At 37.5% G+C, this 26,301-nt stretch overlaps 1 protein-coding gene across 1 annotated transcript in view; it reads left to right on the top strand.

The window, feature by feature from the left end:
* Positions 1-26,301, top strand: part of CACNA2D3 (calcium voltage-gated channel auxiliary subunit alpha2delta 3) — a 786,579-nt gene that overhangs the window by 98,405 nt on the left and 661,873 nt on the right. The window lies entirely within an intron of this gene.

Genomic DNA, 26,301 nt, shown 5'->3' with positions numbered 1-26,301 from the left:
ATGGAAATGGGTCCAGCAGTGGATTTCCCCACATAACTTGAACTAGCACCTCGAAAATATGCCTGGGTAATATTTATGCTGCTAGTCATTTGCCTACTCCTGCCCAGAAAAGTGAAAAGACTAGTGCTAATTAATTAAAGTTGGGAGATGTGGATTTGGGAGGTAGATTACAACAATGCCATTTACTCTTCATATTGATACAAGCAGAGAAAGTTTAGTAGAAGACCTTTACCAAGAACATGATAAATAGCTGAGACCAGTGGCACTCATAAGATGAAATCTATCTCCAACAGAAAATAACTAGCATGCTCATCAAGTTGGGTTCCTTGCTTCAAAACTGCATTATTACCTTTATGCAGAGGAAATTGAAATCCAGACTAATAACAATCCTCTAACATACATCCAGACTACTGCCAAGTTGGATGCTACAGAAAACTGATGAATAGCTGCTTTATCCAAGTAAACCTTCAGTTTAAATTATTATCCAGGTCAACAGAATGAAGATGTAGATGGCCTATCAAGAAGACCGGATGAATGACCCCAACCAGATGATGAGTGGGTGGAAATTCCTGCTCATGGAGTTAGGACTACATGCCAGTTTCAATCTGCCATGCCAGTTTCAACAACTGCAAAGGGCCGTTGAGCTCTCAATTTATGTGTCTACAAGAAGAGAGAGTACCCCAGGCATACTGCAATTTTGCTACTTTGCAAGCATCTTTATAAGCTCTGAGTAACAGACATTTGATTGGAGATCAAGGGGAAGATTTCCTCCTCGGGCCGTAGATGCCCTGAAAAAGAAAAAGGTGGATGTTCGTAATACATATACTTATCCCTTGGCAAAACTCTTATCCAAAAAACTATATAGGCTACAAATGACAAATGGATTAGTATACAGAACAGCACCTACTACCCAAGACAGTGAGCAGTAGCAATCAATACTTCCTCAAAAGCACCAGGACGAGCTTTGCTGCCTTCAGCGAAAAACTAGAACTGCCTCTCTAGGATAAATGGAGAGTGTAGGGCCCATATAACTTTTTTTGCATTGATTTGATCATGCATTGAAACAGATAAGGAAGGCATTGGCAGTGTGCTGGTGGTGACAGAAATACATGCCCAGCTTTTCCTACTTGGGTAATTTCAGTCACAAAGATATTTGTTGAGAAATTCTTTATTCATTATGGCTTACCAAGGATAATTAATTCAGATCAAGGACGTGGCTTTGAGGGTTGTCCATGAACAGTTAATTCATACTCAAATAAGAGTCATAGTACTCCAACCACCCTCAAGAGAATCTTCACCCTGAATGTTTCAAGAGGACCTTGCTTGACATATTGGTTACCTTGTTAGCTGAAAAGAAGACCCTTTGGACTACACATGAGGCTATTGTTGTACATGCTTATAATAGCACCAAGGATAATGCTGCAGGATACTACCTATTTTTAATGTTTTGGAGAGAAGTCTGCCAGTGGATGTGGCTGTTGGAGTTACTGTCAATGATACCCCTGTCTAATCTTATGGGAGTTATGTGGAGAGATCATAGAGGCTTATGAGATGACTGAAGCTGCTCCTGGACAAAGACATCAACAGAACAAAAAGTGTTTTGACAAGAAGGTGAAGATACAAACCTGTGGATAATTTCCTTCTCAGAAACCCAGGTCTCAGTGCAAACCAGCTGGCAGATTGTTGGCGGTTCTAAAATTTACATAATTTCTTCAAAATTGTGTAGCATTCCAGTTTCCGAAAACTTGACAATACTGTATAACAATATGACTGCCTTAGATAGAGTGAAAGTTAAGCCCCGAGCCAAAAATAGTTTAGGATAAGCCAAACTCTTGATGGTCTAGAAGATTAAAGCTCAGAGGAAACATCCCCCAATTTACTCGATCGCCTCCAATATTCTTTGAAGAAAATTAGGATGAAGATGAATGGGGTTTGAATGGAATTTTATTTTGATTGAAATAGTTGAGACCCAAGAAATAGTAACCTCAATGTAAATCCACCTGAGCTTGTTTTCCTGTCAAGCGAAACAGCTCACTATCACTCAGATGTTGAAAGGCCTCCCTGTGCCAGAGACATATCCTAATTTTCCTGGAAACTGTATTAAGGATTAGAGACAGAGCATTGTTGATTGTGAGCTGATGCCAGAATTTTTTTTTTCTGTTCAACAACCTGAGAGGGATTGCACCTCAAAAGAGTTAAGTGATGTTATAGTTTATGTTTAAATCATTCTGACAGGAACTATTCCAATCACAATTGCAATGAATGCAGTAATTTCACCATACAGATTACAGTTGTTATTACACAGTGGAACTTTTCTGATTAAACCTGGAGATGTTTTTAAAATTAAAGTTTAGGTAAAATGCTAAATACACAGATGAAATACTTATAAGGGAGCTGTTTTACCTGCCAAAGTATATATATATATATATTTGTTCTTTATCAAACTTCCAGTTCCTGCCAGGAACTTAGGGCTAAGGAAACATTTAAAGCTGAACCCTAGCAAATATAAAAGACACAAATTAATGCAACTTTATATTCATTAACACATTAACATTGCAAACAGTGTAAATACCAACATTTGACTAGGTATCAGGTTTTTAAAGTTTCATGTACAGTAGAGCTCAGAGTGGAAGACAGAGAAGCAGCACAAGGAACTCAGTTTGCTGCATCTTTCACTGTCCAGTCACAGGCTGGGGTAGGGACAAGACTTGTAAGTGTTTCCTAATTTCAGCAAGAAAATATCAGGTCTCTTGTCCTGTCAGACGGGGCTGTGCTGTGTGGCTGAGATGTTTTAATTTTAGGACTGAACAATCAGAAATATGTGTGTTTGAGGCAAGGAGCTGTAGATACTTTACATGACCTCTAGCACTGTTAACCCTGATGTCTCCTCATTCACCCGTAGGGAGCTGGTAGGTCTCTTAATGTATACTTCCCTGTGTATTATGGCTCACATAATGCATGCATTTACCAAATAGAGTATCATTTAAGTGGTAATGGGGAACTAAGGCAATTAATGGCTGACATGCTGAGTAAACATAATGTAAAATACAGTCATTTACTTAGAAGCTATTTATTCAGAGTTTGCCACCTGCTATTTTGCATTATTATAATGCGGGGGTGGTGAGAGAAATAATGGAACAAGGATATTTATTTTTTTGCTTTCATGTTTTTTTGACCTTACTTGTAATTTAGAGGAATAAATACATTTCATATTTTGCTGCTGCAGTTTGTATATATGTCTGTTGTCATAGACACAAGCAAAAGTGTGCCCTTTCCTTCAGCGGTAGAATAGAAAAAAAAGCCACGAGTGTCTTTGTATAAAAAAAAGTTGCATATGTTAATGGAAACCGGTAGTGGGTAAATATGAAGGCTACTGTTGGTGACCTTTACACTGGCTGTTATGCTGATGGATGGATTTATAATTTCTGTGGCACTGACCAGGAACAAGTATACCTATCTGGATTTCTGACTTCACTCTCTAATCTGTAGTCTTGTTCCAGGTTAGTGACTCAGAAAGCATTGAGATCAGAGACAGCCAGGCATCTAGAATGGTTAGAAGGTTTCCAATGGCTGCCCTCATATCTTTCCCAGTACAGAATTCCCCAAATTGTTAATGTATTGGTGAACTGAAGAAATATGTATTTGAAGTTGAACTCCAGTCAGCCAATAAAAATCAGTGGTATGTGCCCCTCAGATTTCAAGATCATTTATCCTAGGGGGTATCAAGTAGAGGCATTCTTATGCCAGGCCTCATTCACATGGGCTGTAGTCTCCATCACCCCCTGAAAAGTATTCTGCGGTGTATCACTTTTCAGAGAGCAGTGGAGCAGCAGCCTGGTGTTCCAGGAGGTGATACTGCTGTCTCCCGAATGCAGGGTTTATTTGTTTAAAAAAAAATCCCGATGGGTATGTTATATTACCCATTTCAATACCGCAACCACATAACCATTTGGTTTTCGGCGCTGTCCCATTAATTACAATGTTCATGATGGACATGCTGTATAATTTTTGCTTTGCTGTCTTGCAAAGCATCACAGCCATGTACACAGCACTGTCCAGCTGCAGTGCTACAATTGAAGAGAGTGACTGGGGGCAATGAAACCATCCCTGTGAATGAGGACCAGCTCTTATTCCGTCAGCAGCTGGCGCTCTCGGCTCCCAGAATGTGGGTTGGCCCACCAACATCCTCACATACAATGCAGGACCACTGGTCCTGCATTGTATGGGATGTTGTGACAGATGCGGAGTCTGAACGACCAGTGAAGAAGAGTGGCTTTTTGGGAGCAGTCATACGGTGACTGTTAGCAACCCATGGGAACGAGGAATAAAGTGAAGTATTCCTTTGCTTTAAACTTTCTCTAAACCTTCCCCTAGACTAAACAAGCCTTTAATCCTTGCTATCCGGGATGAGGAGGAGGAAGAGTTCAGCTTTAAATTTCATAAAAAGAAATACATTTTGTAAAATTTATGTGGGGGAAAATTACGTAAAATTAATTATTTTTTTAATGAATGTTTCTGTAGTTATTTAACAATGTGTATGTTTATTATAACTCAGTGCTACACTACATGACATAAAGTTTGTCTATAAACTTAAATATCCCCTTCCAAAACCACTGGCATTAATATGGAATCAACCCGCCTTTGGTGGCTATAACAGCCTCCACTCTTCTGGAAAGGTCGGTTTAGGATTTTGGAATGTGTCTATGGGAATTTGTGCCCATTCACAAGAAAGAGCATTTGTAAGGTCAGATACTGATGTTGAACAAAATACCTGATTACATCCAGTGTTCCAGTTCAAGGCGTACAATAGGGATGGAGGCAGAGCTCTCTGCAGGCTACTCAAGTTCATCCACACCAAACCCTTCTTTTTACACACATTAGAAATATAGTAGAGCCTTTTTTTTTTTTAAAGAAGGTATGTGCATGTCTTACTTCCATGACAGATCCAATAAATAAGTTCTAATTTTAGGATAGTAGGTGGAGCCATGCAGATCTTACCTCAATGCCCCTATGGTCAACTGTCTTTCCAGAACTGCTGGGTGACTGTCCAGATATAGCCCGATATTATGGAGTCAATTATACCAAACTGATTAATGCTGATTAATGCTGCTTTAGGCTAGTTGATCATCATCAGAGCAATTAACAGAAACCGTGACTTCTATAACATAGGGCTTATGGATGGAGACAATGGTACAACCACAGAGCCTGTGGTGAGGTGGGCTATAGGAAACAAAAAAGCCCCCCACTTAATTCATGCAAAACATAGTACAGCTTTCATAAAATAGAAGGTATTTGCGTGTCTCACTTTTGTCACAGATACCCAAAAAATAACTAGATTTATCCTCACTTTCTGTCCCAATACAAAAAAAGGCAGATCCAGCTGTTATAGAAAGGTCGGTACAGATAGCAATAAAAATATGGCTAGTGTGCTTTGAGAATAGTGGGTGGAGCCATACATATCATTCCTCGTGGTGCGTGAGGCCAACTGTCCATTCGGATCTGCTGGTTTACTACACAGATACAGCCTGATATTAAAAAAAATATTTATTTCAAACTGCATCCAGCTGTTTTAGGCTAGTTGGCCATCAGTGCAATGTATGGAAACCATGGCTTCTATAGAGTAGGGCTTATGGAGGGACACAATGGTACTACCAGGCAGGCTTTGGTGAGGTGGGCTGCAAGAAATCATAAAACCTACCACTTATTTAGTACAAAACACAGTAGAACCTTCTTAAAACTGAAGGTTTTTACATGTCTTCCACCATAGATCCAAAGTGTAACTGGTTTATTCCTCAACATAGGATAGTGGATGGAGCCATGCAAATAATTTTATTATGCCTCTTTGGCAACTATTTATACAAAAACTGCTAGTTTATTGTACAGGTGCACCCTAACATTATAAAGCAATTTATTTAAAGCAAAAAACTGTTTCAGACTAATTGGCCATTAACAGGAAAGTGTATGGAAACCATGACACACGTTACCCACATGGTGAAGATTTTGATGGACAGAAAAAAAACTAAGGCATATTAGTCTTTAATCAATGTATTCATTTAAACAGTGTTTTACATAGTATAAATCTTTAGAGATAAGAAAATTAACATCTACATTTTCCACTCAGTATCTAGACCACACACTTTGATGTTACATATCAATTCACAGAGTGTAATAAGGGTAGAGAGTAGATGAGAAAGTTTACTTGAATAGCTTTAGTTAATTAAATAGTTTTGACCTTTCACAGGATAGCAATGGCTTCTTTTATCAGATTTCTTTTTAAATTATGCTTGGTTTTAACTGCTTTGTATAACTGTTAGTATTACATATGACTTTAAATGCAATGACTTACTCAATCACTGTATTTCTTAATTCTAAATTTCATTTTTAAAAACGCTGAAATTGTAGTCACCGTGAAAACAGCAACACTGATATGGCTGCATGGAAATTGATTTCCATAAACAACCTGCATAATATATATATATTTTTTTTTTTCTGTCAGGAACAGCAGCAGTTTTCCAATCCTATAACATGGCAAACCAAGACAAATTTCACATCTTTATTAATTCATTTTCTTACAGTATTTTCATATCTACATTTTAAACAACTTTTGAGGGGGATACATAATCTTTCTTCTCATTATCTTTTTGTTGCAAAGATTGTTTTAAGCTCAACTTTGGGCATTTTTTTTTCTTTATTGGAACTCCAGCAGCTAATAAAATCAAAACAGGCAGCTCTGGTTGCAATACTCATCTCCTCTCTGATGCTGTCCCCCATAGTACTTTTTTCCACCATAAGATGTCTTCAGTCATCAAATCAGCACCTCTCTTTGCATAAATGAAGAGCCCCACCACCACTGATAAAAGATTTGAGAGGAAAATTACCCTTAACATCACATTGCTTAAGCCATTTTGAAAAAGTAAGTATAAAAAAATTATAAAATACTGACAGTGGGGGCCTCTGAAGGGGGCATAATTGATGGGTGGCGGGGACCTGAAATTGTGATTTAAAGGGTCAGTCCACACAAAAGCTGTATTTGAGATTTTGGTAGATGCTAGGGTTTTAAATGACCAACTGGTTTTCCACATTTATCATGGATACTGGTCACAACAGCTCTATATCGTTTGAGTCCTATTTAACATATGCTAAGGGGTTCATATCTTGTGCAAGTAAAGGCCATATATGTTGGACTATATTTGTGATATAAATCAGCATTTCTGGATACAGCATGAGTACTAGGCTCCATGGCACATTTTATGAACTCTTGAAATATTGTTTGCTGAGCCACCAGTCACAGTCTAGTAATTGCTTTAAATAATGCAATAACATCATTAAATAGCATTAAATTTACGTTGACTTGTTTTAAAGGGCATATAGTCATGACACGAAAGAACATGGGAAAATGGGCTGAACATTATATGTGGCATGGTAATTTAAGTCTGTGGGGTAGCGCCTTTCTGCTTTTCTGTAATGATAGTGTAATAAAGTGAAAGGAAATAACATTTCAATTTTCTATTCTGCCTCTTAGCCAGCTGCCTTTTCACTCTTTCTGTTGCTTTTATACAATAGAAATTGGCAACTTAATGAATATGAAGGCTGCCATTTTATAATGCACTTCATGTCCTAAGAAGCTCTACTTACAATAACTTCAATGGGTCATTTTTCTCCAGTTCTCTACTCTGAATAACACCCATTTCACAGGAAGAGGAGAATGGGCTCTACTGATTTAGTCTTTTGTAAATTGGCATAAGAACTTTAGCAATTTTTTTATACTTTAGGATACAATAAACTTAATATCACTTAGATTGCATATTCTTTTCTGAATGAACATCTTCATGAATTAGATGCAATTTAGATGTTGTTTAATTCATTAAAACTGGATAACATAAAGCAATTTTGTATGACTACATTTACGCTATAAAATTCATTGTAACTCTGCTTATTTAATGAGCTTATTTTCTCTTTTTGGTTGCACTTCTCCAATCTCTGTCCAAAGTAGTTCAAGGCACAATCTTTACATCTTCCTTTTTTTAAAGTATATTTACATTCCAATCTTTTTCTTTTGTTTTGAAAAAAGTTGGGAATGATTAAAATCCTTCATGTTTTTTGCTGTTTTTATCCTGCTGTAGAGACTTATTTTCAGTTCTGTTTTAGAAAAATATCAGGAAGTGAGAGGAAATCTCTCCAAACTCAGAAAAACTAAATGAGGAATGAAAAAGAGTAGGTGCCCCCATTGGAAGATTGCATCTCAACTTCAAAAGTTTGGACTTCCGATCACTTTCAGTCTCAATGGCAATGTTAACCCGGACAAAGAAAGAGGGCGAACCTCCCCAGTGGGGAGACAGACAGCAATACAAATCTTGATATATTTCAGAAGCTAATTACTGCACCCTAGATGCTAAACATTCACTTTTAAGGAGCAACACAGATTGGAAGCTCTGGTGTTATGATGAATGAATCTATGAATACTGTCCTTATGCCACTGCTTATATTGCCTAGTCTAGCTGTTTAATGTGTCTTCATTGTTTTGGTGCATGTAAATATGTTGAGAAATCATGAACACATTTTAGGTTTCCTAGGTGTAGGATAATTTTACCCAAAACTGATAAATCAGTTATTAGAAGTTGCTATCAAGTTCAATCTCCCCCAGTTTAATTTATTCATCATGGAAGGATCTTACTAGTAGAGAGATCTTTCCCTAGTGGTTCCCAGTTCTTCTGCACATCCTCATGGACTTTAACTGGGGGAATTATAACACTACTATTTGCATTCAGTATAGTGAGAATGCATGAAAAATCCATGATAATCATAATGATCACAAAAATGTAAAGACGTGAAGACTCAAGTGCACCACCATATCTGTTCACTAGTTTCTACTAAAACTTAAACTCTTAGGTTTGGGTGGGCTGACCCTTTAAAGCCAACCTATATTTGCATAAGCCAATCCCCCAGGCTATCCTTCCGTGGGTGCTTCAAGGTATAAGTTACCAAGAAATGTTTGCACTCAATGCAGTACAATTATATGACACCCATTTATGCTTAGCATTTGGCTATATTATCTCCTCTGAAGAGGAAGCTGAGACTTTCCAATAGCTGATTATATGCCTAGACATTTGATCATTGTGCTAGCTGCCATTATATCCCAGAATAAGAGGATCCGAAGATACGGTTGTTATGGTATCTATTTAGGAAGTTTGCAAGCTAGTGGAGCGGTCCCGAGCTAATAATCAATCCACCTAGTGTAGGCATACTGCATAAAAAAAAAAAAAAACTTACCTGGTACACAGCTGAAGGACACATTTCTGGCCTGTGTGCATTGGCCATAATGGTTAAATTCACGTACTTCATGTAAATTGAATAGAACACACAAAACAACAAACCAGCAAATTACACGAACAAAGATCAGTATATACTGTATATTTTCTAATGACTTGGTCTGTTGACTAAATGAAACCAATTTACATTTAATGAACCATAAACAATGTAAGATATTAATTAAATTAATTTTATAATAGTAAACTTTTTTCTCTATTTTAATTTCAGGGAAGCATTTATATTAGTGGATAACAACCCTAAAAGTAAGGCATTCCATAATTATGTCAATACATCAAGTTTTCCAGGCAGTGCACAAGAGGCTTCTGGATTGCTATCCAAAGCTGAATTGTTCTTTCTAGGGAGAGATATGTTTTAATAGCTGTCACTGAGCTGTTCCCAGCCCTGTAGTTCAAAATCATTTGGGAAATAATCAATTTCAGTGAAGCATGGTGATCTAGTGATTCGCATCATAGAATCAGTTTATTGCTGCCAAGTCAAGGGTCTTTATAGTGCACAGAACAACAAAGAAACAGCTTCTATTTGGGACACTCTTCTGGCATAAGCCAAAACATAATAGGAAATTCATTGTACATCCACCTCTAGTTTTCCACTGGACAGAATTCATGTGGTGTTCTTGTTTTTTTAAGAGACATTGGTACATAAGCTCTTGATTTACAGAAACATCAAAAATATCAATGTTGAAGCATTTCAGGTCAGCATTCCTGCGACTCTGTCACAAACATAAATCCCATAACAGATGGTTTCCTGCACTGTCGAGCACCCCTCCGATAATGAGAAAACGTCTCCGCAGTATCTCCAGAAACTAGCACTTCCAGGATTGTCAATATTATGTGTTGCCCTATGTGCCCATTGGTTCCTCCCAGCTAACCCCATATCACATGAGCTTATAGAAGGGGTTTACATGGTAGTTTGCAGGAAGAACCACTTAATGTACAGGTGATGCAATTTTAATTACAAAAATTGTGGAATTATTATTGATGAAGAAGTAAAACTAAATTGTCATCCTCACTACTAATCTTAATATTTTTCTACAGCATCACTATCCCTTAATACTTATGTTTTCCAAATAAATTTAACTAGATAATAGGTGCATTTACTTTTTTAAAGGTGTTTATTTTAAAATGTTAATATTATTTTAAAAAGAGCTGAAAAAAAGAAGCTGAAAAATGCACACACCATCATGTAGATACAAGATTGTTAAAAGAACCATGGAAACCTTGCAAACAACCCACACACATAAATACTTATTAATCACTTTCTCTATATATTCACAGCTAGTAGTGCAAAAACAGCAATAGGTGTCAGATGTGAAACCCACCAGAGTAACATTTCAAACCTCAGTAACATTATCAACACAGTCTAACCAAATGGGCCAAATTTTGGGGAACTTAGCAGAACGAGCATCTGCAGTGTACTGCATATAAATTAGATTGTGGGCAGGGCCTCATTAACTAACTAATTAACTAAAGAGTTTTTTTTCTCCAGAGGAAGAAGGTACTTCCAATGTAGGATTATGGGCTTTAGCTCAGGAAAGAATGGGTCCATAACAACAATGAGTGTATATTTTGCCAATAAGGTTTGATCTGAGGACAAATCCAGAATATGGGAAACAAGTCTGCATCTGATGAGGAACATCTGATGAGAAACATTTAGGACATGCAGCTTGCCTACCCAGACCATCTTGTGCCGTTAGATTGTAACAGTCTGTCAGCAGTATTAATTATATCTATAAACCAAGTTTGTTGTATTTCATCCCACAAGTCCACTGTGAGAGATTCAATTAGCCGAGGCCAATTATGCTGGGCCTTTGGAGAGGGTGGAGTGTTTGCAGGCTGAAGCAGGGCATACAGGTTAATGACTACCTTTAGATGAGATGAGTCCCTGAGTAGTTTTTGCATTGGAAACATTACAACGAAGCATAAACAATTGCATAAAAAAAGGAAAACCCTGCAAATCTTAACAAGATAAAGTAGGCATGGCCAATCATGCTGAAATGGCTGTCGGAAGCTTTTTCTATCAAAATTGTTCCCTTTTTTGCTAGGAAAAGGGTGAGTACTTCCCTGTGTGTGCACTCCTAGCCCAGGATGAGTTGAGAGAAAGGGTTAAAGTGAACTTGAGGCTGGATAGATATCTCACCACCCTGAATTCTTAATGGGACACCTACCTGTCTAAGACAAGGGTAACTTTTGGATCAACTGTCCAAATATGAGGGTTTGATAGGAAACATACAGATGGCCAAGTAGTGGGGCCTAACCTTGATCATATGGAGTGCTTAAATTGTGTGAGCTGGTTTAATGAGGAGAAATGTCATTGTTGTCAAAGCTGTAAAACAGAATCAGTTAATACCTCCATCAATTTCTTATTCAGGCAATGGACAGTCAATGGACAGTGCTGGCCTTGAAAAGCTATTTAACTCATGCCTCAATAAAGGTGGTTGTGTGATTGTAGAATAGTGTGCTGCAATCCCTTTGTCCTCCACTGACAGCAGCTAAATGATTGATAAGCACCAATGCTGTTTGTGTCTTTTTCTGGCATTATTTATTGCAGATAATCTATCAGTATCGCTTCAGTTCCTTTGTTGGTGAAAAGACCATTAAAACAACATGAGCATACAACATCATCTGTAAACAAGTGTATGTGATTCAAAACGGAATGGGTTTTACAATTCTTTTACTGATAAAATGGCTTTATAGACTGGTAATTGTATGTGCTAAGAATATTTTTTTACAGCACTGTTCTCTGAAATGCACCTACTACTGAATGGCAGTAGGTGCATTTTTAAAATGGAGGTTTATTTTCATAATAATTCAATTACCAAGTGGGCATTCTGAAATGTAAAGGGTGATGTACTAAATGTAACCTATATAAAGGTCAGTGTTCACATGCGTAAGTTGTAAAGATAAGTATAAGTTAAGTATACACTGATTTTTTTTAAATGCCTTTGCTCATTTGGTATAGACAAGAAAGTCAATCAAGTATAATATCTAACATTGTTCTTTCTCTTGTTGTCCTTTGAGCGTTCATAAAGGGCCCTACCATTTTAAATCCTATCTCTTTTCTTACAGTCATAATTTTAATTCTGAAAGTGTATTTTTTTGTTTAATGAATAAGAAGTAACACAGGGAATTATTGGTCAAAATTTGTCAATGCGTCAGCTAGCAGCAGCACCTGATACAGTATATTTGCCGAAGCATATATTGTTATCTACATGGAGGAGGGGGTGGAGAGATAAGTTAACCTGCCTTATCAGTCATTCTCCCTTAGAGTGGTTCATTAAAGGGTGTTTGCCGCTGCCATACACATAAAATTAGCACCCAATCCAGCCAAACTCTGGATTGGATGATTGCCATCTCGTGTCCATGGCCAGCAATAGTAAAGTAGATTAGGAAAATACACTTGTAAACATATTATAATTACATTTAAGGAATGTAATATATTTAGCAAATAAAATCCCTGGAAGTTTTAATGTAGATAAATGAAGAAACATGTTTATAAAGAGCTTCCAAAAGATCAATGAAGAAATATAACTGTAGCAGATAAAGCAAAAGCTGCAGTATACTGCATTTTTTAAACCTTCTCCACAAAGGAGTTATTAGTGTGTTATGATATGATGTAAATCATTGACACTATACAAATCCTGTATAATATTAAAAATGATGGAGGAATGAATCCTATATTCTACATCTAACCTTACTTACCTAGTGCAGGAAGAGTTACACTTACATATGAGCAAACCGAGGTGGATACAGAAGTTTCCTTGTAAGCCTAGTAATAGACCACTTTATCTTATTTTTTTAAAGCCTAAAAGAAAAAAAGGTATTTTTTAACCTACTTCCTGTGAGCTCAAAATGGCATGGCCATACCACCTGGTATGTGTAATCATGCCAACCTTAACTGTCTGTACTTCTAGACAGTACAGTACTCACACTTCATTACGTGAGTGCCATGCCAATGACCAGGAGTAAGGACTGCTTACTGTCACAGCAGGAGTGTTTTGAAAAGTGTGCGTGTGAAGGGATGCTTGAGAAAAGGGGCACAGGTATCGGTGGGCAACATGGGGTGGGGGACATGGAGTTAGGCTTTATACTCTCCTTTAAGTGTATTGGTCTTACAAGACCAGCACTAGGAGATAGTGTTAGTTAATTAAGAAGGACACATTTCTTGAACCATTACTTCTTTTGTGTTTTCGTTTGAAGGTATGCTAATCGATGGTATATAAATATATATAGATCAGAAAGTTAATGGGCAATAAGTCATGTGTGTCTACCTAAAGCAGAAAGATATACTGTGTTAGTACTTTCAGTGCTGGATGTTGGAAATTCTACAGATGTGAAATATCTGGATCTGTAAAATCATTTGTAAGATGGTGCAAAATCTGTTTTCAAGGACAAATGAATGCACGCACATGAGCAATAACTGCTTAACAAGCCTAATATTTATACCACATAGTGTATAAATGGTACTCATAAATGGATTAAGACTATACATAGATGCTTCCTCCCCCCCCCATTGCTCTCTTCAGATGGGACATTTGTGACATTGTAAGATTCAGCTAGAGTGAGAGTCTCAATGTAAGTCATTGCATAATGCTCTATGTGTTGTAAAGGCACCCAACTATTTATTTTCTTCTATATATCCTTTAATATAATATAACATTATGCTATATTTTCCTCTAAAATAGTTGTATGAATTCTTAATATTTAAAATGGAATATAGAATCCAAAATGTATTTACAGGTCAGAAACAAGTAGAAGATAATGTACATCTGTGTATGCCCTAATCGTATTTATTATGGAATAGTTGTGGGCAAATTAATAACTTATTAAGAAGAAAGAAGGAAATCTAAAGCTGAAGCAGCTTTAACAATTACTAGATGTAAAAAGAACATTTTAAGACTATCACAATCAATCTTGCTTTATTCCAACATGCTTTGAGTACAATAATCACCTGACATTATAATTGCCAAAGCGAGTTAAGAAAAAGCTTTGCTTCTTGGGTATAATCAGGAAAGAGAATCTGCATAAACGATTCTTGCTCAGACATAAATGGTCTGAATATTAATTATATTATTCAATTGAAAGTAAGGAACTTGCAGCAAAATGTACAGATTTTAAATACTTTAAAGGGATAGATTAGGACAGAACCTGGCAAGGCTTTTCATTTCATTATCAGAATGAGTAACCTTGATGAGACCTTATTGTGTTTTGTTATTGAGGTCAAAAGTTCATTTTATTGGAATTTCCGCATTTTTCATTGGGTAATGGCCACAACCACAGAATGGAAGAAATGATTATTCATTAAAATATAGCCCAAATCAGCACACAGAAATGAAATAATTACATTTGATTAACAGGGACAAATGAAATAATTACAATAATAAGTACTGGATGATTTGTATAATATTAGCCTGTTCTCTCTAAAGTGCTCATCGGGGAACTATTTCAGCCAAGTTTTAATCTCCTTTTACAAGTGCTGCTTGAAGGTTTAACAAAAATTCACTAATGGCGGTCACTGAGGTTTAAAGGACTACCCAACACAAACTGCAAAATTCCTTATTTATCAAAAAACTGCTAGAAGAAGTTGTGTTGCTATATAGATTACATTCAAATTTTCATTCACCGACTGGTTAAATTCATGTTTTAATCTGATTAGTTGTTATGAGACAACACTAGTTGACCTCTGGGATTTCAAATAATTAAAGTTTCACTCCTTTGTATATCTTTATAGTCCTGTACCTATGCCTGTTACAACACATGATTTGTGCAGGTTTTGTTTAGAAATACTTAAAAATACCTTATCTTTCAGTGAAAATGTTGCTTCCTGCTCTCCTCTCCAGTGCTCAGTGCTGGAATAGCTGAGTCACAGCCACATCCTGTGTCATACAAAAGTGTCTCACTCAGTCTTCTATTGCGAAGGAATAGAGGAGGCATGTTAGTACAGGTCTGTTAGGCCCCTTTCACATGGGTGGTCCAATTGGGTCCACCTGTCAGTTTTTCAGGCAGACCCAATCGGATGCAAAATGTAAGTCTATGGGCAGCTCTGTCTAAATGGACAGGTGTCCATTTACACCCAGTTACCGCCAACTCCGGCCAGGTCTGCGAAACAAATGGAACACTGTTCTGTTTTGCCAGACCTGATTGTGCCAGATTGGGGGTAATCTGATGTAAAAAGTCAATTTCCACATCTAATTCCCTGTAGACTGACATGGGGCCCAGACATTTTAGTTTTCTCCTTCATTGCAAGATGGAGGGAAAAACTGGATGGACACAGATATCACAGCTGTGACATCCAATCCGTACCACTCTGATCAAGCTTCTTATACACTGCTTTGGATGTAGAAGAGCATCCAAAGAAGAGTTCTCCTCAGGAAGCTTTCTTTTCTACTAGAAAAGTCTTCGAAAACAATCGTTAACCATGATCTATACACTGTAGATGTCATTTGGCCTGCTGCAAAGCCCTGCCTTTGAACGGTGATGGGCAAGAACAATGTTGGTTTTAGAAGACACTTCACAGAGGCATTCCTCTTCAATAAAGCAACATTCTGCAGCATGGACAGCAAGAGAGGTATGTAGTTACATTCATTTTCCATTTGAGATTGTAGACAGGAATGCTTTAAGCACTACATTACCTTTATTTGGTTTATGTTGGTGAATAATAATGGCAGAGACATTTCTAACCCTTACAAACCTAAACATATCTATAATTAATGTGAAGTCACAGAAGTAGATGTGCTGTCAGATAATCATTGTGCTAATAACCTCAATTTTCACAGTCTTATCTCCTCTTTCATGTTATAGCAGTTGTGCAGGGAGACTAAATATGACATTGTAGTTTAATAGGCACCAGAGTCAGACCCAGTTTTCTAAGTAGTCAGCATGGATCCCCTCCTGATCGAACTGTATGAAAGGGGAGTAACTGACTGCAGACTACTTAGACTGGGTCTGGCTCTGGTGCCTATTGGACTACAAGGTGTGTGTGTGTGTGTGTGTGTGTGTGTGTGTGTGTGTGTGTGTGTAACATAGGCGTAGCCACCACTCTAAGCTCACTCCTGTGATAGACTACAATCTCAATACAAATTAGTAAACTAAATATGAAATTTTAATCCATCATGGGAGTGAGTTTGGAGCAGTGACTACTTTACAACATACACAGGGACCATGGGGAACAAAAGTAGCCACCCACCAGAAGGAAGGACAGTGTCAGCACCAATTCAGAGATGATTTGAGGATCTACAGCCGAGTGATACACAAATAAGATACATTTATGTTAATAGTTAAGGTACTTAAATACATTTTTAAGTTTTAATGCCTAATTTTAGTGTCACTCAAATTGATAGAAAGGACATTGCCCCAGGCACAAACTGGCCCAATTGCAGGATTGTGATGCTATAAATGGGCTCATATGTTAAGACCCCTGTGCTCTAGGAAATAGCGAAACCCCTAGTTTTAAAACCTGTAGTTCAGTATGCTTGTTCAGATTTAAAAATACATGCAATTAAAATATTTACCCTCATTTTGTAAAGGGTTAAATTCAGTTTTTGTATTCTCTTGTTATATTTGTAAAAAGCTAAAGCTTTTTGTTTCTTGGTATTTCACTGTATTTCTTTACTGAATTATTAACATAGGCAAAATGTTTGTCTAATGAATTTCCACTCATTTAAAAAAAAAACAGATTAAATACATTTTTCACGTATTTTCACCTACAAAATGTTGGCTTTTTCCTGTCACTCTAGACCATGTATAATCCATTATTTACAATGGAACTACGCTCTGCCAAGTAGCATTATTGTAGAAGTGCCGCTTTTTTTCATGTTCAAGATTCATATTTTTTTATTTTCTATTATTACCCAAATTAAAGAACAGCGGGCTTCATCTGTTCACTCCTGCGTGGAAGTTGACACGTTCAAACTGCTGCATTGTTACGTTGAACGCTACAGCCCTTTGTCATTAACTGCTTATTTACAATAAGCTGTATCATTTAATGAGAAATTCCCTTTCATTGTCTAAAACTAGCATTAGACAGATAAAATCTAAATGCTTGCTGGTTGTTAGGTGCAAATTTGCAGATTCCAGCAGTATTAATGATTCTCAGTGGAGTCAGTGTGTTGTAGATTTACTGTTTAAATACTCGGCAAGGGCATAAACTTTTATAGAACACATTCTATTTCTGGGTCACTGACTTTTTGTCAGAAGGTGCTTGCGCTGCGTAGTATTGATTGCTTATTGATTAACTGGTTTCTTCTTAACTCACTGACCAATGCACAAATATGATTTTCCTCCTTCTTTACATTTACCATAATTACAATATTATTTGCTTTAAAATTTTGTGTATATAGAGTATATAGAGTTTGTGAGTATATCAGTTGCATTTATGGTGTTTAGTATTTTTAAAAATAAATTCTTTATTTAGCTTGCACAAAAAATGAAATCCAGTTGAAGATACTATTAGCACAGAGGAATCTACCTGCATATTGAGAAAAAGAGACCCTGTGTGGTCTTGAAAAAGTCAGCTATCTCATTTATTATTTATATAGTGCTGACAATTTACACAGCACTTTACATTGTTGCACATTCACATCAGTCCCTACCTTCAAGGAGCTTACATTCTAAGGTCCCTATCTCATATGCATACATAGAGGGCCAATTAACCTACCAGCATGTCTTTGGAGTGTGGGAGGTAACTGGAGTACCCAGAGGAAACCCATGCAAGCACAGGGAGACCATGCAAACTCCTTGAAGATAGTGACCTGGCTGGGATTTGAACTGGGGACCCTGAATGTTGCAAGCCAGTAGCACTAACCACTATGCCATTGTGCTGCCCTATCTTGTGTCCTTCTGAAATAAAGTAGTTAGTGGGTTATTGCTGGTGTGTGGGCAATTAATCTAAAGGTATTCCACGACCATACAGCTACCAAAAGTAAGTATTGTTGGTCTAAGGTAAATAGTGCAGTTGAATATTAGTTAAAACATAGAGGTCTAAGAATCACTCTGTGATCTCTCCCAAATCTGCTACAAGAGTGTGCAAAACACAGTTCCTGGAATCCAAAATGAGTGTTATAGACATGCAACATATTGATACATGTAACTGTTGGTAAGATGTATGCAAATCTATTGCAGAATTGCCTCAGACAGAATTTTGTCCCAGACAGAATTTTGTCTGTGACACACTGCTTATATATGCGATACAATTTACTCCAACATGGAAGATGTCTTATTTACCTTCACTTTTCTTATCAACGACATGGCAGCAATTCTTAATAAAGTTGTCGCAACCATAGAGCTAGAATGTAAAAGTGCCACGCATAAGAACTGCTTGAGTTTGTTGCACTTCGTCATAAATGGCAATACAACTAATGCATGGCTTTCATGAGTTTGGCCCCCAGTGTGTCTGTGACTCAGTGTAATTATAGATACTTTTAACAATATCCAGCAGCATCCTGCTCTTCCTGTAAACACTCTGCAATCTCTCCCTAATCTGCTATAGCACTGTACAACACACTGTTAGTGTGTCTGTGAATCAGTGTAAATATAGATAGACATCAGAACAAGAATTAGCAATAGCACCTAGCTTTCCCCGTAGTCTATTATAATTGCCTAACTACTCAATGAGCGAGAGTAGGGGAAGCATTCACAAGCTTGTTGAGAGAGAGGGTACAGGTGTGGCACTGAAGGGGGAAACAGTGAATGGGGGGACATGGATGTGCAGTGTTGATAGGGGTACAATTTGTGCAGCTCTGCGGTAAGAGATGTAGGTGAGATGGCAGTGCAGGCATTTTGTTGAGAGTGGAGAAAGTATGCATAGGTTTCCTAATGGCCTGTTTGGCTCCCCCACTGTCACTCCAGGCCTGCAGGAAGCATCACCTCCCTCAATGACTTGTCACCCAATGCTCCTGAACCTCATCCCCACCACCCCTACTTCCAGCACTGCACCTGCAACCCACCCCATATTCTCACCAACCCAACCATTCTGAAATGGGCGCACTTTTACTAGTAAGCATAATCAATGCAACATAACAACATTGAGGGGAATTTATCAAAACTGGAGCAGACAAAATCTGGAGCAGTATCCCAGGGCAACCAGCTTCTCTCTTCAGTTTGTTCAGTTAGGATTTGAAAATGAAAGAGAGAAGCTGATTGGTTGCCATGCACAGCTGCTCCAGATTTTGTCTGCTCCAGTTTGGATAAATTCCCCCCAGTGTCTCATGAAGATGCAATAAAAGGTTTGTATATTTGACTGCATTTTGTAATAATGTTGTATATTAATTCACAAGCAGACTTTCTCATTCAATTTCTCTACCTAACAGTGTTACCATACTATGTTAAAAATGAATTGTGTCAGCAGTGTGAAGGTACTGAGATAAAGGAGACTATATTTCCTGCTAACTAATGATATGAATGAATACATTTTTTTGCATATAAATAAATAATATGAGATAATTAAATTTGATATTGGTGTATTATAGTATTCATAAAATATATTGGTATGTAGAATTGTGGGGTTGCATATTATTGCTAGTACTTCATCTTATCAGTCTGATTCTTGCAGTGCTACCATAAAACAATGCAACTCCCATCATCTGCTAAATAAATGAACAAACAATTACAATTTCAGTTCAGTAATGTTCAGTTTTTTTTTTATGATGTTATAATAATTACTAATTTAAATACAATAATACATTTGTGAATATACTCACCACCCCAATTCTGCAAAGAAACAATTCTAACTAATATGCTGTCTTTGTATTATTTTGAATACATGTGCTGTAGATGTTCAATTACCCATACTAGAGACTGCTATTCTTTATTTTTCTTTAGTTTCCAATTTCCCAACTATGGCCTTTTAAAGTAATCTGTGAAGATAAACGGTAATATACAGGGGTACAAGTACTCCTAAAAACGAGATGACGCGAGGATCTTTACACCCACACACACACACAATGGGTTGGACTTGATGGACATATGTCTTTATTCAACCTCAAATACTATGTAACTATGAATAGACAAAGTATGTTTGATTAAAAATCAAATATGAAAAAAAAATCATGTAACATGCTTACTTATTTTTACAGGGGGAGGGAACTGATGTGCTGCATAGAATAATAAATACATACCTCAAAATATTTAGGGGGGATTCACACTTAAGCCATCAATTGCAGTGTGTTAACATTCATCACTCAACATGGGTTGCATTAAGGCAGCCCATTCATTATGAACAGGTTGCCAACACCCAACAACAATGTAAAAAACGTGCATGAGCCTTCTTTTAGTAGCGTACCATAAGGCATGGCATGTGTGCTATGATGAGCTACATTGCATCATGTGTTGCACTCTACTGTACAGCGTGTTGGGGTGCCATTCACAATGAATAGCACTGCAATATGCTGCACAAAAAGCAGGTGCATTGCGGGTTTGCGTGCATTTTACCATGTGTTGCCACCATGCACAAGTGTGAATTGGCCCTCCAAAGAATTAAACCTGAATTCCAATCAAACAACTAAATATGCAGATTCAATTCTTATAAGGGAGCTGTTCTACCTTGCCAAAGGATTTTTATTCCTGTCCATCCCTTGTATAGACAGGCGGATCCCACCACTTATGATCTTACAGTAAGGAATACAGGGGTGTCCATTTTCCAGCCCCATCCTTCTGATTGGACAGTGAAAGAGCAGCAGTGGACTGATGAGGGCATCACTCTGCTTATTCTGCTCTCTTCTCCGTCCTGCACTTCCCTCTCCTAGTTTGAGTGCCACTGTACAGGGGATTGCAGGAGCCTAATACCCAATTAAATTCAGGTATTTTCACTAGTTGCATAAAAAAAATATATTATTTTTAATGAATACCGAGCTGCATTTTTTTGTGTATTTTACACCTGCCTGGTACTCAGCTATAAATAAGGACAACTGTAATCCCTGGAACTGATTCAAGAAAACCTTACTAATTTTTATAGGCAACATCACATATTTCAGGGAAGAAGCATTCATTCTCAGAAATCCTCCTAACTTCTGGATATCAGTCTGCCCCTTAAAACAAAGAATGTGTAAAATATTATTTTTTTTTATCTATGAAAGACAATAAAGCAATTATCATTTTATAGATTTTACATCAATCTGTATAAGCACAGAGGGGGCATGCGGGTGCTGGCCAGGAGCCTCTGTAGTAACACCATCCCCCCAAAAAACTGCACACCTTGCCTCAGATTTCAAGGTAATGGTATATGTTCCCATTCACATAGCAAAAAAGTTTAAGAAATGCTTCTTGCAGTTTGAATTGATTTTACTTGGGTTAGGGTTTCTTGGCTTCTTAAAAGAGAACTATGAGGTGAGTGACTTTCACTCAACCTCATAGTTCGTGCCGACGTGTGACCATCAAACTGTCACACGTCGGCTCAATAGATCAGGAAGTGAGCGAACACATACCTTTGCTCGCTCACTTCTCGATCATCTCCCTGCAGAGAGCCGTGACTGTCACTCACGGCTCCCTGCAGGGGTTCCCCCCTCCCCGATCCTCTAGCGCTGACTGGCGGAAAGGGATGGGGAGGGAGCGGGTACAGCTGGCTCTGCCTCTAGATAGGCAGAGCCCACTGTCACTCACGCAGCTGGGCGGATCTCGACAGTAATGTCGGGATCCGTCCCAGCTGTGGCAGTCTCAGTATACCGCGATATACTGAGCTTTGGGTCACGGGAGGACGCTAGTATATGTCCTCCCGTGACCCATTGTGTGTTAATTAAGTTAATGACAGAAACACAATCCTCAAATTTTCTGTCTACTGTGAAGGTGCTGAGATAAACCTAAAATCACCCATGTTGCTTGCTCCAGCAAAACATCTGAAAGGTAAGAAATATGTTTTCAAAATGATTTTTTGGTATGCTGTGTGACTGGATACACATTACAAACATATAGAGGAGTTTTCTCAAATTTTTTAATATTATTATAAATTATTATTTTAATGTAGTCATATCTTGTACAAAAATGCAAACGAGATCCTGTAAGGACTACTTGTATCTAAAAAAAAGGCCACAAAAAACTCCAAGCCTTTGTAATAAAATAAGTTTGTAGGTGTCTATTCTAATATCAAATTATTTTGAATGTCTGTTAGTGTCTGTGGTCCCTTCTCCACCTTAACAGGTTTGTTCCAGAATAGGTATGCTTGTATTCTGTAAAGCACAGAAAGGTTTCCCTCTCCTTGCTCATGTATGCTTTGTGATGTCAAGTACCCCACGTTGGGGGTTTTGGATACTAGAGATCTGCTAAGGTGTATATTAGCTGATCTCTTGTTGTAAGAAAAGTAGATAACATAGTTCATGGTCTGTTGAATAAAAGTTAATCATGTCAACTTCTTCTTATTTTCAAACAATATTCTGGCTAGTTAACAAACAGAGATGGAAAAGGAATGACGAGGTGAATTTAGTCCTTTAAAATGTTACTTGTTCACATTTTTTGACATCAGCATTTTTGTGTGCACCACACAAATACACTTCATATAAAATCAATAAAATGCATTACCTGTCTGGGAAGTTATTGTCCAATGACTGTATTGTGGTTCTTTTCTATTACAGCTCATTTTATTTTCTCATTTTTATTTTCACTTAACCTGTTCATGGCAATTTTTCATTTAATTACGATGTGAAGGCAGCTTAAAGCGGAACATCACCCAAAAAGGATCAAGAAAAAAATGAATAGCCCAGGGAAAGATAAAATAACAAAATCAGCTTTTGCTGTGGTATGCACCATCAAATCAGAAATTTCCCACGCTGTGATTTTATTCTGCTGCTAGATGTCCTCAGTCTGATGGTCAGCATCATTCAACACACTTCCTCTGAGCCCAGACTGTCCTACACACTGGAGCACAGGGATGAGCTCATCTCTCTGTCAATCCGTTTTCTCTTCCTGTCAGCATGTCTCTTGTCAGTGTGTGCACTAATTGTTTTTGTTTTCTTGCTGCTTCTACCTCATACACTCCAGCCCTGCAGGGCAGGGACTGCTAGAGGCTGATATCAGCTCAAATTTAGATACTTACACTGCTTACTTTAAAAAAAAAAAACACATTTAATGATTTATTATTGAATACTGAGTTGCATTAATATGGCAAACATCTAAATCAATTTATGAAATACATATAAGGGAACTGCTAACTCTGCTACATTATTATCATTTCTTTCTATTCAGTGTATTTTATGCAGAATAGATAGAAGGATAACACCACTTTCTGTTTTACGGCAAAGGGATACAGTGGTGTCATCTTTCCATGCCAAGACTGCGGATTGGTCAATGAGAGAGCAGCAGCAGACTGATGAGATCATCTCTCTCTCTGCTCTCTACTCCCGTTAGCATATTCCTTGTCAGGACATTTGTATACAACACACTTGAATGGCTGCAAGTGTTGTCCCTTCCCTTCCCTAATGAGTGGTGATGTATAGGGCTGCTACCAAGTCAAATTCAGATACTTACAATAGCTGAATTTAAAAGACATTTATTTATGTATTTACAAAAAAAATTAATATCTGCATGAATTGGTATGTTTGATATGTGTCTTGAGTTTAGCGTTAAGGAATTGTGCCTCCTCCAATGGTTAATCATTTTCCTCCACCATCACAAGACTTTGGTGTAGCTCTGACATTTCAAAGGAAATGTATAGTACGAAAACCATTATTAGTGATTCTCGATGGTGTAGGAGAACTCATATATTCTAGATATGGGGAATCATGAGCATGGAGTAAGCAGGTGCTAGCATTTTCCACTTTCTGAAGACCTACCTTTGTACAGTTACATCTTTCTTTATGACATTGACCAGTTATACTTACCTTGAATACTAAAACCTGCCAGGATTTACTGTTGGAAATCCAGAACATAAAAGAACAATTTTGCAATAAACTGTCTGAAAGGGCTTCTAAAAACTAATAGCTGAACAAGTGAATGGTAATTAATTTTGTCTTTTTTTGTTATACAAAAAAGGAAGAAAGACCGATGCATAATTATTTCCCTTGACACAAACGCCTGACATTTAAATTGCATGGACAGCCGTGCCACTTATAAATTATCAGGCTTTACGCTGCATTTCAAAGTTCCCTCCTTGCTCAAGTGGAAAGTGATTGCTGATTGATGACTGTATGACAGTAAGCACTAGCCTGACTCTGACCATCCTATTAGACATCAATCAACGTCCAACTCACACAATATCCGTCTCTCTTCCTATTGTAGATCTTCTCATCAGTTCTTTGCTACTTGCATGTAATTGGAAAACATGGCTGGGTCAGTGTAGGGTTATCTACTTATGGATGTGCTTCAGACAGGTGATGTGATTGTTATGCTACAAAAATATGTATAGTAAGTTAGTGTGAAATATACAGTATACTTACTATATATATATATATATATGTATATGTTGTTCATGTATTTGCTAGTAGTGCCCACATACCTATATATATATATATATATCTATATCCTGCTTTATTGTTTCCTTTATGGTACAAGAAAATGTATTGTGGACAGTGACAATTTATTGTTAAATTTATGGCTTCCATCCTTTCAATGGTTCTAGAGATGTCAAAGAGTTATAAACCCACATGAACTGGCAGGTAAGAGGCATAGACTGAATTGTTTTAGCAATTATCAGAATAACTACATAGCATAGATAATTGCAGTGCTTTGAAAAAAGGGACTTCGCTAATACAGTGTCTGGCCCAAAAAAAAAATCACTACCTGTATTTCAGGTAGTGTTATGGTCTGGGGTTGCTTCAGTTGCTGAGGTCTAGGTTCATGTTATGTCCCCAAAAAATGAGGCCAGGGAGCATGAGACATCATTTTCACACATAGACTGGCCCCCAGTGTCAGAACTTAACCCCATTAAGAATTTTTGGGATGTGCTAGAGACGACTTTATGCAGTGGTCCAACTCCCCCATCATCACTACAAAATCTTGGTGAAAAATGAATGTAACTCTGTGTGGAAATAAATGTTGTGACATTGCATAAGTTCATCAAAACAATGCCATGCATGCCATAATCAAATCTAAAAGCAGTCTAAAGAAATATGTGACTTTTTTGGCCAGGTAGTGTATAATCAGGCTTGGGTAGAAAATCAGCTTAATGAAAATAATGTTTTCTATGTTAGATGGAGTGGGGTTGGAGCTTATCTCAGTTGACTTTTATTAATGTCTGAGAGACAAGCAGGGAGATCTTCTCCAAACATTGACTTGCTATTGATGTTTTCAGACAAGTTTTCTTTATCAAAAGCTTAAGTGAATTCTCCATATATTCCTACGCAGGGTCCACTAGAGCGCATGGATCCTGCTATTCTGCCTAATGCTTTGTAATGGATTCATTGAGGGAAGATATGACATGCTCACATAAAGCTGACCTTTAGGCAGATAAAAACACAATTTAATCCAGTTATAGGCTCATTAAAAAGTCAATGTATCTTTCTTAACATGAGCCTCCTATAATCAGAATTTAGACTAGTAGAAATAGACACAACAATGTAAGCCAATCAGTCTATATTAAATTGCACAGTACAACTGAAAACATCTTTACAGGACAGAAAAAAAAGAGTAGTGATATCAGGGTTCAACTGCCCTTCATTGGCCAATCACAAGATGGGGTAGGTCAGAGACCGGAGACTTATATCAGAGTTCATTGATAAACATAACCTATTTTTCTTTTTTTCCCACTTAGATTAGGGCATAGTCATTGTTATTATGGAATTACTGCCTAATTGTTACTCTAGTCTATTACATTCTGTCATTGAGCTAGATTAAGATGACATACTTTGCTTTGTATATATCAGCCTGTACTGTACTCATCTTTTGCCAGGCTCTTAGTAGCTGGCATGTAAAGGGTAAATGGTTTCTGTCCCGTGACTGGGAAGGCTATGAAAGTCTATAGCAATCCCTGCTGTGTTTTCTGCAGTTCTGATCATACAGACAGAGACGACCCCTGCTTATTTCACAGTAGTGCAATTTCTCTGCTCATTTGAGA

This window comes from Nanorana parkeri, unplaced genomic scaffold, assembly GCF_000935625.1.
Source record: "Nanorana parkeri isolate BGI_ZX_2015 unplaced genomic scaffold, ASM93562v1 scaffold189, whole genome shotgun sequence".
In the NCBI taxonomy this organism is placed as follows: Eukaryota; Metazoa; Chordata; class Amphibia; order Anura; family Dicroglossidae; genus Nanorana; species Nanorana parkeri.
This window is presented reverse-complemented; position numbering and strand designations above follow the sequence as displayed.